Raw genomic sequence first — 15,117 nt, forward strand, 5'->3', positions numbered from 1 at the left:
AACACTTCTCCAGGTCACCAGCAGATATTTCACCTTCCTTGACCACCACCACACCAACATTGTCCATATTTAGCCATTGCACAGCTTCTGGACCCTCCACTTCCACATGGAAGAAACCCAGTCCTGGATTTGCACTCCCCCAATATTGAGCAGTAGGAAGGAGAGAGTACCACATAAGGCAATTGTCCATGTGATGCCCGATCTTGTTGCAGATGAAGCACCTCTTGATTCTAGTGCACAAGCCCACATAGTGTCCCAACTCTCCACGGTTATAGCATGTTACGGACTTGAATTTTGGATCCGAGAATAGGCCCGGGACCACCCATCACGGATAGTTGCGGGTTATTACCTCCTTTATCTCCACCTGTCTAGACCCATCAGCAACAGCATTCTTCTGAATCTTCTTCTTGCTCTTCCCAGCACCAGAACTTTGTGATTGCTGCACAGGAACCATACTGGCACTACTCCCCTGACTGTTTGATTGTGGGAGGTTTTGAGGAATCCCTTGCGGAACCATCAACATAGGATTGAAACCAGGTTGAGGGATTTGTCGGCTGCCGAAGAACCGAGGCCACCGATTCATCGGCATGTTCCACATGTGTGGCTGAATCATCGGGAACATACCTTGTCCAGCCCCCAATTGTTGCATCATTTGCGGAGGAAATTCCGACTTAACCACCACGAGCTCATTGACAGCACTCCGCAGAGGAGCAGCCGATGATGTCGCCGCCGCTGCTGTGGCCGAACGCCCACCACCAGACCCACGACCAGCCCCACCACCAAATCTGCCCGCACCGCGACCACCTCCTGCCATAGACACCACCTCAACAAAGGATCTCTTCCCCTCGGCAGCACCCCAGAGATCAGAGAACTTGATAACTGTTGCTCTAGGTAGATATCCACGGCCAGCCGGATAGCAGTCAGCAGGTGTGAAGGATCTATCCCGAACTAATTCTCTCCTGACCCAGACCAAGGTCGGAGCACTAGGCGTAACCCTAGATCCGACCAGGAGATTTTTGGCCGACACAGCCGGCGCAACCACAGATTTATAACTAGGAGAAGACGTACTTCCCAAAGACGCCAACCCTGAGGAAACCCGGACGGCCCGATTCCGCCCGGAAGGGTCCAAGCGACGACCACCGATCGCATCCACCAGCGAGTCACTGCGCAACGGGCCCCACCTCTGTTCAAACCATCCAAAATTCCCCACCCTCTCCGGCGAACAGTATCTCGTCGGAGAAGGATTTCCTCTCCTGATCCTCTCCCTACGACGCCGATCATCAGCCGAGCCTCTACAACCCGCAGCGATAGTAGGCCTCGAGACTCCTCCCTGCATCAGCACCGGGGACGACCTCGCCGGCGAGATCTGGAACGAGTTCATCACGGCTTCCATTTTTCCAGCTCCTCCAGTCCTTGCTCCGCCAATTGACGCCGCGGGTCTTCGGGATCCATCGCCTTGACCCTCGCCGGCGCCGCGGCCACCTGCTCCTCGAGCCCCTGCCCGGAGATCCGCGGCCTCCACCCCTTTTCCATCTCGCTCCACCGCCCACTCCGAAGCGAGGCTGATTTGAAGGATTAGGAGCTTCCGCTCCAAAATCGCCACCCTTCGCCCCTCCACCCTCTCGCGCTTCCTCTTCTGCCTTCTTCGCCGCCTCCTCCCGCTTCCTTCTCTCCTCTCCCCACCGCATCTCCTCGGCGAACGACGGGAAACCCGCAGATCCACTTTGAGCTGGACATCTTCCTTCGCCGAGCGTGCCGGAGAGTACCAGCACCGACGAGCGCACAGGGTAGAGATGGGGGAGGCGGAAGAGCTGAAGGTGGTGGCGAAGGTGGTGGTGGCGGCGGCGGTGATGGTGGAGGTGGTGGTGGACGGGCTCGATCGCCGCGGATTCGCCAGGTCGCCAGAGAGAGAGAGAGAGCGTTTCAGGGGAAGGTGACCCTCTCGTTCTCATTTTCTGCCACACGTATTACAATCTATAATAAAATAATTTTATTTTAAATTTTATTGTTTAGCAAGTTTTCTTAAAGAGGTACTTGTAATGTATATCTTGCCCAACCATGTGAGAAGCGAGTGTAACAAAGGATCCACGGACTTGTCTCCACATAAAATTCGCCATCATATAAATATATGTATTATAATTAGTTACAAAATTACTTAAAAATAACAAGCAAGCAACATTGTATCTTTTATTTATTCGTGGATGATGGTTCTATCTTGAAGGTCCACATTTTTATGCGATCAATAAGGCTTCATGCTATGGCTGAGATATTGTCTAAAGCTTCATTTGCTTCATACTTTCAGGATGGAACCAAATATCGCTTCCTTAGTTGAAAACCATCATATATATACATTATAGAATTTTTGTTATAATAAAATATGTGCAAAGTGCATGTAAATCAACATGGTGTAAAACTGTAAATACACATCGTTGGTATGCATGGACTGAAAAACCAAATAACCCGACAGAGCTGCATGCGTAGAATGTTACATTGCAGGCTGAATAAATAGGTATAGAATATAGCATATTGATAAGAATTTTACCGACGTGAGTTTGTCGGAACTAATAGGACAAGGAATGGAACTACTTACCCATTCGGTTCTGTGAAATCAGAATTATGTCAATTCAATAACGCTAGAGAAATTTTTACTAAAAGACATAATGAAATGAAAAAAATGTTGCTTACTCTAGTGAAGGGATATCATGAACCGTGCTGATGCCGTTGGATTGACATATGGTGATAGTAGCAATGATTGCGAGATGAACCCAATTTCTGATGATAGTTTTGATGCTTTGATGTTTTTAGGGGGTCCATCCACAATGACACAATCCGTGGGATCAAATGTATGGTCTTCATCATCTTTCAAGTCTCAATTCCTTATAGTATCATCATTTAAATGTGAATCCACCAAAATAACTGCTAGTTTGCTTCTAAAATCTGTCATATTGACCTATCAATTAGGAGTAACTACAATTAGTTTTCAAATAATAATGATACAATCTAGAATAAGTATCACAACATGCAGCGAATATACATGTTCAGAAATGTCAGATAAAATATCCCTCGTGAGATATTCCATAAAGTTTAACGTCCACAGACCACACGATGACCTGAATGATTACAACTTTTTGGTGATACAAAATTTGATATATCTCCAATAAGTACAATCATTATTCGCCAAAATAAATCTTCAAAATCATGAAAAAGGAAAATTTGAGGGCACTAATATTTGACCTGAAGCCCTCCCTCAGTCTCTCACAACCGAAGGCCCATGCACCACAGCCCGCGAAGCCCACGCCGGCGCCGACGCCGACGACCACATCCACATCCTCAATCACTCATCGCACACAACTTCTCAAAAAAAAAACTCACATCGCACGCAGGGGAAGGAATTCTTCCCTCGGTCACTCCCAGACCTGTGTCCGCCCCACTGCCGGAGACCGGAGCACAGCACCGTGAGAGCATCCCCACCCCGTCCCTCCTCCCTGCGACACCCGGCTGTGCTCTCCCCCATCTCGCCCTCCTGTGTGACCGTTGACGACAACCTCCGGCCGGAATTCCTGCTCCCCGAATCCTCTCCAACCTGCGCTCCAGGGACTCCATCCAGGCCGATTCATCCTCTCCAAAGATGGTAAAAATCCTTCTTTCTTCTTCCGTTCTTTAGTGGAGATTTTCTTGCAATAGGAGGATTTCTGATTCAGCTTAGCCTCAAGATCCAAGATTCAAGATATGCCCTTGCTTATTCTGTAGATATTTGGATTTTTTTGGTATTCATAGTCCAGCACATCTGGATTTTAGGGATTTACAGAAGATAGAGATGTGCTAAGTAGGTGCGCGTTTTTATGATGCATGCAGTCAAAGTACAGATGCATCACTCGTTGGTCACGTCACTGGAATTTTAGTTGTTGATGACACTGATTAGAACTTTTGAGCTTGATTTAGCATGAATAGACGATTATTATAAAGGTGTATATGTTATGACGATTAATCTACTGTGTGTCTATATTACTGGAATGAATTTTTCATGGATTTATTTGAAGCACAAAATTTGAACAATCTACTTATCTATATCCAACTATCTTATATATGCATTTATTCGAAAGACATTTTTTAGTGCTCTGCATTATTTATTTGGCCGTTTCTTGCTTTGTGAAATCCTTCTTCTCTTACTCAAGTCTTATATTATTTTGGTAACATCTATGCATAATTTGTAGGCTCAAATGATTCCTGGAGCTTTTGATGGTACTGGTACAGCTATGCATCATAGGGTGCAGCTTTATTCAGGTCCGATGTCAACATTTTAAATGTTGATGATTTGTCGGATGGCAAAATTTGAGGAGGTACTTTTTTGTGAATAATTTGAGGAGGTACTGATTGTGGAAGATGAAAATGGCAATATTTGTCGGATGGGAATATGACACAATGGAAGATAATGATGTCCTTGTCGAGTATATAAGGTTTGTGTCATCTAGATCATGAGGATACAGAGCAACATGTATGTATTTCACAATTTCAAGGACATTTTTTTGTATATGCAGAAATAATGCACCAAATATTATACACTATAGTAAGCTTGTTTGTGATTAGTGCACCATCTCATGCCGTTGCTAGTCTTTTCATAATATTTCTCAAAGCATTTTCATGTGACTTGATCCTTTCGTGTTTGCAGTGACCACTATTGGTACCGGTGGAATTGTTGTAGCAGTGTTGGGGGCTCGCACCAATTATGTGACTGTTGTGGTTATGAATTTAGCTGCTACTCCTCTCCAGCTAAGGTAAACATACTCTCGACATTGACAGCAGTAAATGAAAGCACACAGTACCCACTTGTGAAGATAGCAGGAGCCCTTCACAATTTTTTTAAACTTTGTAGAAATGACAATTAACCATCAGAAATGCTTTTCTTGTGGAAATTTGATTGGTATCTTATAGCTTATTTTCCATAATAAATCGCACGCTCTCATAGATTTTGTTTAGACTTCCTATGGTGGGTTAAGTAAGAGAATCTTGGTTTAAAGAGACTGGCTGTCTCTAACAAAAATAACTCCATGGACATCAAAACAAATAACACAATAAAAACTTAGTTTTGATTGCGTTGAGTGAGGAGGTGTACCCATCTGTCTGCAGGCTGCTCTTAATAACACTCTTCCCTAGGCCATGTTGTGACGTTTTGGTCCTTCCACTTGTCATATTTTAGTTCCATGTGACGCGAGGCAAATGTGAATACATTTTCCAATTCTTGCAGCTGTTGCAAATAAATGGCAAAGCATTAGCATCGAGGTCCTCGTGATGCATTCTTGTGCCTAGCGAGTCGAGCACTTGGATACATCGTTTTCTGACATTTATAACTGCTAGGTACCAATGAACATCTCCTAGGTTTACTGGAAGAAAAACCTGGAAAATATGATTATTATTAGTTTTGGTCACCTATAGACAAGGAGTCGTCCTCGATTGAATTCATAGTAATTTGTATGAAACTGAGACTAACCATATCATGTTCCAAATAAATTTTGACTCTCTTTAATACCCATGCTGGAACGTTATCCCGTAGACAGCTACCCTCCTTTATCATCTTAGAGATGCATGTAGTCTCTAAGAACACATGTCCACCTGACCTCACCTGTAGATGCTCCGTAGCACTTATGCAATATATGTACGCATTTATGATCTACAATTTCAAGTGCATACATTGGTTAGATATAGTAGATACTCATTAAATATAAATACCATCTTGTCATAAAGCTATATATACTTACTTCATCGCCAAAAAATTCTCTCGGAGTTAGAAGTAATAGCAGCAGGGATAGGACACATCAGTATAAATTATTCAATGTGAAAAATGCATGCTAAAACTTGTGATATTTAAGGTTTGTTATTCTCGAATATGAAATCTGCATTTTTCTGAACTCTGATGCCTTTTCTTCACATATGATGAATTAATTTGTTTGGTATATATTTTTTGGTGGACAGTAGACTAACTTGCAGTCCTCCTGTTCTACAATTTTGCCTACGTGCATGAGTTGTGATTGAAAGGCATGTATGTTTTTGGCAGTCAGCATCTATATCCTCATCCTAAGCTTATGGCCTACATGTGTTTCGAGATTTTTGACATACTAATCCATGTTCAGATAGTGTTAATGGTTCTCCACAAATCTGTTAAAAAATATCTCACAAAGTTATAAATCCACGTGGGCGCATGGTAGTTTGGTGAAAATCATAATCCGATGTGGTACAATCTCGGCCAACTCAGTACTGATATGTTTAAGCCCGAATGAAGCTATTCTACTGAAGGTGATTCCTGAATCTCAATTCTTAGTAAGACAATATTGACTGAGAGCACTTAGTTCTGAAAACCGATTATATATACCAGCTCTTTCAGTGCTAAGAGAGCACTCAGTTATGAAAAGCGATTCTATTATACAAGAAGTTGACAACTCAATTATATATAGAAGAGTTGTCTTATAGAATTCCCTTTCATAGTTTCTAACTCATTCTGATTATTTTACCTGCAGTGTTAAGAGAGCATTCAGTTGTGAAAACCGATTCTCCTGGTTCTAGATGGCATTCATGCTTAACAGGGAGTCTCCTCCTACCTCCTCTGTTGGCTTGAGATGTAGGTATACAAAGCTAGGCAATAGGCAATTTATTGAAGAAGAATGAAGTTGTAGATACATACATTGCGGGAAATTTCAAGTTGTCTCACCTAAAGGAATTGCAGGTTTGTGCGGCAGAATGTTGTCTCCACGGTGCCGGGAAGTGCTGTGGCGGCGATTGGCTAGAGTGTGGGTGTTGTCGCCTGGAAGTGTTCCAACGGTGATCGGCGTGTGGGAGTGTCTCTGGCGGCGATTGGCGAGCAGGAATGCTATCACGCTGGAGTGATTCGGCGGCGATCGCGGTGGCTGGCGAGCAGGAGTGCTGCGACGGCGAGCAGGAGCGCTGGCGAGCGGGAGCGCTTCGGCGGCGAGCAGGAGCGCTTCGGCGGCGAGCGGGAGTGTCGCGGCGGTGAGCGGAAGCTCTGGCAAGTGGGAGTGCTGCGGCCGCGATCGTGGCTGGTGAGCGAGATCGCTTCGGCGGCGGGCAGGAGCGCTGCGTGCTAGCGATCGGGATTGTCTTGGACGGTTGGCGTGCGTAGGTTGGGTGTTAGTGGGTGGGCTATACCGATTGAAAAACAGAGTCGTGCGTGGGATGGGTGTTCCGCTCCATCAAACATAGAAACGATGTGGTGCGTTGGATAAACTGAATGTACGTCCGTGATTGCCCGGATCAGCCCCTCTGGGGCTTTTATTAGTAGTAGAGATAGAGATAGAGATGAGTGCACTCCCTCCACCAAACTCGCAAGGCCAATCAAGTTTTTATCATAAATTAGTCTTTAATTTTTTTAATGAGTTTGGGCAGCTGATGTCTAGATCTAGGTCCACATTTTCCACCTAGGTTTAAAATACCTAGAATACAATAAATTTCACATTGAGATTTCGCACGTCTGTAGCATATCATTGGCTACATCTAGATTTTTTTTTCCAGATTTGTTGAAATTTTAAAATATAATTCTCATTTTTTTCGAAAATAAAAAGCTGTAGCTCGGCCTCCATTTACAATATTTTTCTTTTTTGGTACTATAATAGAAAGGTCACATGGCAGGGAGAAAATGGGAGGAAAAAATAGCGGTAAGGGCTTTGTCGTGTGTGTATTTGACGTGGCTTTGTCGTGTGCATTTTGCCGGTACATCCACAAAGAAAAAGCGGGATATCTCTCCACCCGGGAAAGTTTGGGCCGGAAGAAAAATGCGCGGGGAAGGGGCCATCGATGTGGCCCTCATTCTTTGCCTATGTCCGTTAGGAGACACGAAAAAGCTCAGCCATCGTAACGGCTCCTTCAAACACGGCCATCTGGGCCACGTGCCGCAACTTTGGCACTTATATTTCCTCTACCATGTTTTTTCATTTTTTTTGGCTTGTGCAATTCTTTGCCGAGTGTATTTTTGATCGTGCTGTGTGCAATACCGTTGCCGTGTGTTTTGATCTGCTTTACCTGATCAGATATCTATTGTATAACATTAGCAATGAACAAACTATAACTGTTGCGGAGCTGCTGCTTGAGGTTGGAAATTCACCTTCAAGAGATGGATGTCACCTGTTCTTATGGAACAAATGAATGGTTTGTTTGGGCTACTGATTCAGATCAACTTAACTGATGTGGGCGACCGACCCTTTTGAAATGGACAAAAAATGGGATGTTTTCTGTCAAATCAACCTACAAACACTTGTGTAGCAATGGCATCGACAGATCTTTCAGACAAGACCCCACGGTTGTGGGCGCGAGCGAACTTCTCCCACCCGATGTGCAGGTACATCTTGCCCTGCCCGTCGAACAAGGCCTCGACAGGCCATTGGCAAAAATCGCAGCTAGCCTACCACAGCCGAAACTCGACCGTTCGTGAACTCGGCGAATATGTCTGGGAGCCATTTGATGCTGAGGGGGTCCTCGCCGACGCGGAGGAGGAAATCGAAGCACCTTGCCTCCTACAAAGATGACGACGACACAGGCGACGACGAGCGTGGGGTGTTGCTGCTCCAGCACGGCGGCCCTGGCGCGGCCTCAACCGCCTCGCCGACCACTTGGACCCGTCATGGATTCCCTCGCAGGGGTTGTGAGAGAGGAGGTGGGGGGCGGAGCTACATTGAAGGTTGTGCGGCGGCTAGGGTTGTGAGGAGGGGATGAGGCAGCCCAATGCATGCCCCCTCTTTATACGCTGGAGGCAGCTAAAGGGGTGGCAATCTTGGCAATGTCATTAATTTTATTGGCAGAGGTAGCGGCGGCCGCTCGGTAGGTGAGGCATCGCCATTAACGTGGCGTAGAATATCGAAGCGATGCTGCCTCGCCAATACTAACGTGCCACTAAGAAGACGCATCGAGCTAGGTCACTGCCAGACGGGCCCGTGGGAGAAGCGACCGGTCACGCCGAGCGACCGCCCAGACGCACCCGAGTCGCAAATTTGGGCCGCCTTTGCGTTTCGGTGGACAGGCCGGTCGCTCTGCCTCGGGCAGCTAGGCCTAGGTACAGACACATATTTCGACCACCCGGTCGCGATGTATTTTGTCATAAATTAGTCTTTAATTTTGTTTTAATTAGTTTGGGCAGCTGATGTCTAGATCTAGGTCCACATTTTCCACCTCTAAATCAAGGTTTGACATACATATAATACAGAGAGTTTTACATTAAGATTTCGCACGTCTGTTGCATATATCATTGGCTGTATCTTTTTTTTTCAGATTTTTTGGAACTTTAAAATATAATTTTTAACTTTTTGAAAATAAAAAACTACATGTAGCTTGGCCTCCATTTATAGTATTTTTATTTTTTGGTACTATATAATAGAAAGGTCGCACGGAAGGTCTGTAAAATTGCCTAGTCATTATTCCGCTGAAAAGAATTATAATGTGGTAAAGTTTACACATTATTTCAGGCCAATCCCCCCCCCCCGGCCGTGCGCAGACGCCGACGAAGCCCGAGGATGCATCTCGGCGGTGGCGGCGAGAGGGGTTGAGGTGGTAGGAATCGGTGAAGGAGAAGCGGGTTGTGAATTATGTCTGTGATACATGGCTATATATAAAAGTGGTGCGGGGGCTAAAAGATGGCGAGGCAAAAACGGTTGAAAGGATTTGGCAGGGAGAAAAATGGGAGGGAAAAATAGGCGGGGAAAGGCTTTGCCGTGTGTATTTGACGTGGCTTTGTCATGTGCATTTACCTGGTACATACGGCAAAGAAAAATCGGGATATCTCTCTAGGCGGGAAAGTTTGGGTGGGAAGGAAAAACGCGTGTGTTCTCTGAAAATACAAAAGACGATTTTAACACTTGCGATCGTGCTAGTCGACATTGTCTTTGGGCCAAAGAAGATAGAAATTCCACACCTCACTCCCTTGCAGCTTGGTCGATGGTGTGTAGACCAAAAAATCAGGGTGGGCTCGGTGTTTTAAGCCTTGAACTGCAGAACAAGGCGTTGTTGCTTAAACAGTTACATAAATTTTATTCAAAAGCAGATGCTCCGTGGGTACAATTAGTTTGGAATTTATATGGTGACCGTGTGCCTCATGCTCAAGCAAAAAAAAAGGATTATTTTGGTGGCGAGACATTTTTATTCTGGTTGATGATTACCGAAGTGTCACACAATGCTCAATTGAAGAAGGTACCACGGTAATCTTTTGGAAAGATTTTTGGTCTAGTGGGGAATTACTGTGTGACACGTTTCCCTGGCTATTTTCTTGCGTCATTGATGAGGATATTTCGGTGGCTAGCATACATGCTTAGACTGACTTTTCTTCTCACTTTTCCTTGCCCTTGTCGAATGAAGCTTATCAAGAATTTCAGCAAGTTTCTCAGCTGCTTATTAATGCGCCATTAAGTAACAACACCACTGATCAAAGGAAATTCGCTTGGGGTGGATCCAATTATGCTCCTGCTAAGTTTTATCATTTTCTGTTCGCTCAACTACCGACTAATACAACCCTTAAAGCCTTGTGGAAATCTAAACTGCTCCCTAAGCTGAAAGTTTTCACTTGGTTACTTGTTCATGACCGGCTAAACACCCGAGATTTGATGAACCGCAAGCAGTGGCAATTAGAATCTGGCGATGAGTGTGTTCTTTGCATGTCACATCACCTAGAAACCAGAGATCATTTGTTTTTTGAGTGCTCTTTTGCAAGTCATTGCTGGGAGACCATTGATATTCACTGGGATCTGACAAACCTATTTTTAATCGAATTTTGCTTGCTAAGCAAATTTTTACTGGCCCTTGCTTCATGGATGTAGTAGCTTGTGCATCTTGAAATATTTGAAGAGTTCGAAATGATTTCATATTTCAAGAGCAGCCTTCTTCTTTTGGTCGATGGAGAGTTGGTTTCTCAAGTGATCTGATGCTTCACCAATTCAAAGTTAAAGCAGCTTCAGTTCAGCCACTCATTGACTGGTTGCTTCATATCTCTGTATAAGTTTTCATGTATCTTGTTTTTCACTACTTTCCACCTTGAGGTAACCCCTATTCTTCTGCACAATGTGAGTTTATCTTAATATGAAATTTACACCGTAGGGGCTTTCCCTATGGTAAGGTTGTCAAAAAAAAACGTGTGTGGTAAGGGGGCATCGATGTGGCCCTCATTCTTTGCCGAAAGACATGACAAAGCTCAGCCGTCGTAACTGCTCGTTCAAACACGGTCATCTAGGCCACAGGTACGCGACTTTGCCGCTTATATTTCCTCTACCGTGTGTTTTCAGTTTTTTTTTTTGGCTTGTATAATTCTTTGCCGAGTGTATTTTCGATTGTGTTGTGTGCAATACCGTTGCCGTGTGTTTTGATCTGGTTTACCATGACCAGGGATTTGCTGTGTGTTCTTTCCTCACGACAAAGACTGTTTTTCGGGCAGTGATGAGAAATAGAGTAACACATTAGACAGTAGTGAACACAAGTATACAACTAGACAATTACATAGGGAACGCTTACATTTGCATAAAGGGACCGTTACATAATCAACAAGCCAAAAACATACTCCCTCGTCCATTAATAGATGTTCCATGGTTCGTCTAAATTTGGGTGTATCTATACACTAAAGAGTGTCTAGATACATTTGAATTTAGATTTGACATCAAAAGATGGACAGAGGTAGTATACTTTTTTTTTTAGATAAAAGGCAATAGCATGCCCGACTTTAAATTAATAAAGCCCAAAGGTTTAACCAGTTATACAAACGCTGCGGCATACAGCTTAGCCAAGGAGAAACCACAAGACAATGTAACATCACAAAGGTCCAACCGGACAACGACAGAAGGGACACAGGCAAAAGCAACTCCGCAAGCCTGACTACTTCATCTTCAATGGCTTGAGTGATTTGGTCTCACGGCGGCGTACAGCTCCCTTAGCTTGTTCTCCAGCCACCGGAGGCCCTCCCGATCGCCTGTCTTGGCCATGCCGCTCCAAAGCTGTAGAAAAAGGGCAGTTTTGAAAATCACATTAGCGGGATGGTTAATGACCTTTTTTTCAAGAGTAAGTTTATTACGAATGTTCCACAGCGCCCACGATTGGGCAAGAAAAAGACACCAGACTAGCCTACGGACCCTTCCCGCAAGGCTGGAGAGAATGGCATGAAATTGTGGGAAATTCCCTGGGTTCCAGTTACAGCGGAGAATCTGTCTTACGGCGCTCCAAGCAAACCTAGCGAGGGAGCAAGAGAAGAAGATGTGCTCATGATACGTCTCCGACGTATCGATAATTTCTTATGTTCTATGCCATATTATTGATGATACCTACATGTTTTATGCACACTTTATGTCATATTCGTGCATTTTCTGGAACTAACCTATTAACAAGATGCCGAAGTGCCGCTCCCGTTTTCTGCTGTTTTTGGTTTCAGTAAATCCTAGTAACGAAATATTCTCGGAATTGGACAAAACGAAGACCCAGGGCCCTATTTTTCCACGGAGCTTCCAGAAGACCGAAGAACACACGAAGTGGGGCCACGAGGTGGCCAAGCTATAGGGCGGCGCGGCCCAGGCCTTGGCCGCGCCGACCTATAGTGTGGGCCCCTCGTCTGGCCCCCGACTCTGCCCTTCCGCCTATTTAAAGCCTCCGTCGCGAGACCCCTGATGCGAAAAACCACGATACGGAAAACCTTCCAGAGCCGCCGCCATCGCGAAGCCAAGATCTGGGGGACAGGAGTCTCCGTTCCCGCACCCGCCGGAGCGGGGAAGTGCCCCCGAAGGCTTCTCCATCAACACCGCTGCCATCTCCACCGCCATCTTCATCACCGCTGCTGCTCCCATGAGGAGGGAGTAGTTCTCCATCGAGGCTCGGGGCTGTACCGGTAGCTATGTGGTTCATCTCTCTCCTATGTGCTTCAATACAATAATCTCATGAGCTGCCTTACATGATTGAGATTCATATGATGATGCTTGTAATCTAGATGTCATTATCCTAGTCAAGTGAGTTTTACCTATGTGATCTCCGGAGACTCCTTGTCCCACGTGTGTAAAGGTGACAAGGTGTGCACCGTGTGGGTCTCTTAGGCTATATTTCACGGAATACTTATTCACCGTTGAATGGCATAGTGAGGTGCTTATTTATATCTCTTTATGATTGCAATATGTTTTGTATCACAATTTATCTATGTGCTACTCTAGTGATGTGTTATTAAAGTAGTTTTATTCCTCCCGCACGTGTGTAAAGGTGACAAGTGTGTGCACCGTGTTAGTACTTGGTTTATGCTATGATCATGATCTCTTGTAGATTGCGAAGTTAACTATTGCTATGATAATATTGATGTGATCTATTCCTCCTACATATGCATGAAGGTGACAAGTGTGCATGCTATGCTAGTACTTGGTTTAGTCTTTTGATCTATCTTACACTAAAGGTTACTAAAATATGAGCATTATTGTGGAGCTTGTTAACTCCGGCATTGAGGGTTCGTGTAATCCTACGCAATATGTTCATCATCCAACAAGAGTGTAGAGTATGCATTTATCCTGTTCGTTATGTGATCAATGTTGAGAGTGTCCACTAGTGAAAGTCTAATCCCTAGGCCTTGTTCCTAAATATCGCTATCGCTGCTTGTTTACTCGTTTTACTCAGCGTTACTACCGCCGCGTCACTACCGCTCGCGTTACTACGCTTGTTTATCGTCCCGGGCAAAGCACTTTTCCGGTGCCGTTGCTACTACTTATTCATACCACCTGTATTTCACTATCTCTTCGCCGAACTAGTGCACCTATTAGGTGTGTTGGGGACACAAGAGACTTCTTGCTTTGTGGTTGCAGGGTTGCATGAGAGGGATATCTTTGACCTCTTCCTCCCCGAGTTCGATAAACCTTGGGTGATCCACTTAAGGGAAACTTGTCTGCCGTTCTACAAACCTCTGCTCTTGGAGGCCCAACACTGTCTACAAGAATAGAAGCTCCCGTAGACATCAAGCACTTTTCTGGCGCCGTTGCCGGGGAGGAAAGGTAAAAAGACACTCATACTCCGGTCCCAGGTAAAGTATTTTTCTGGCGCCGTTGTGTGCGTGCTCGAGGCTATTTCCTTTAGATCCTGCAATTGCATCTTTTTGTTTCTTGTTTACACTAGTTTGGCATAATGTACAAGAGTGAGCTTCTTATTCTATTTCCTGATTTAAAACATGGATTGTTTGATGCGAAAATTAAAAAACCTATGAAATCTTATTTGCATGCCGGTAGTAATATTAGTATGAACGCTTTGAACACCATTGTTGATAATAATATAGAAAGTTCTAAGCTTGGGGAAGCTGGTTTTCATGATCTTTTTAGTCCCCCAAGCATTGAGGAGAAAATTTTCTTTGATGATACTTTGCCTCCTATTTCTGATGATTATAATGATAGTGGTCTTTTGATGCCACTTACTGCGGAGAGTAAATTTTGTTGTGATTATACTATGCCTCCTACACTTGATGAGAATAATAATGATAGCTACTTCGTTGAATTTGCTCCCACTATTACTAATAAAGTTGACTATGCCTATGTGGAGAGTAATAATTTTATGCATGAGACTCATGATAAGAATGCTTTATGTGATAGTTATATTGTTGAGTTTGCTCATGATGCTACTGAAAGTTATTATGAGAGAGGAAAATATGGTGGTAGAAATTTTCATGTTACTAAAATGCCTCTCTATGTGCTGAAATTTTTGAAGCTACACTTGTTTTATCTTCCTATGCTTGTTACTTTGCTCTTCATGAACTTGTTTATTTACAAGATTCCTATGCATATGAAGCATGTTAGACTTAAATGTGTTTTGAATTTGCCTCTTGATGCTCTCTTTTGCTTCAAATACTATTTCTTGCGAGTGCATCATTAAAACTCGCTGAGCCCATCTTAATGGCTATAAAGAAAGAACTTCTTGGGAGATAACCCATATGTTATTTTGCTACAGTACTTTGTTTTATATTTGTGTCTTGGAAGTTGTTTACTACTGTAGCAACCTCTCCTTATCTTATTTTTAAGTTTTGTTGTGCCAAGTAAAGTCTTTGATAGAAAAGTAAGTACTAGATTTGGATTACTGCGCAGTTCCAGATTTCTTTGCTGTCACGAATCTGGGTCTATCTCCCTGTAGGTA

The 15,117-nt window shown here is 44.2% G+C and overlaps 2 long non-coding RNA genes across 2 annotated transcripts; both read left to right on the forward strand.

The window, feature by feature from the left end:
• The first annotated feature begins 3,384 nt into the window (after positions 1–3,384).
• LOC124669310 lies at positions 3,385–4,407 on the forward strand. The gene is made up of 2 exons (XR_006992119.1): positions 3,385–3,631; positions 4,215–4,407. It is a non-coding gene; the product is annotated as an uncharacterized LOC124669310 (long non-coding RNA).
• Positions 4,408–4,494: 87 nt separating this feature from the next.
• Positions 4,495–6,852, forward strand: LOC124677857. Its single transcript, XR_006994254.1, has 3 exons — positions 4,495–4,775; positions 6,513–6,617; positions 6,719–6,852. It is a non-coding gene; the product is annotated as an uncharacterized LOC124677857 (long non-coding RNA).
• Positions 6,853–15,117: the final 8,265 nt, after the last annotated feature.

The sequence above is a fragment of the Lolium rigidum genome, chromosome 7 (assembly GCF_022539505.1).
Source record: "Lolium rigidum isolate FL_2022 chromosome 7, APGP_CSIRO_Lrig_0.1, whole genome shotgun sequence".
NCBI classification, from domain to species: Eukaryota; Viridiplantae; Streptophyta; class Magnoliopsida; order Poales; family Poaceae; genus Lolium; species Lolium rigidum.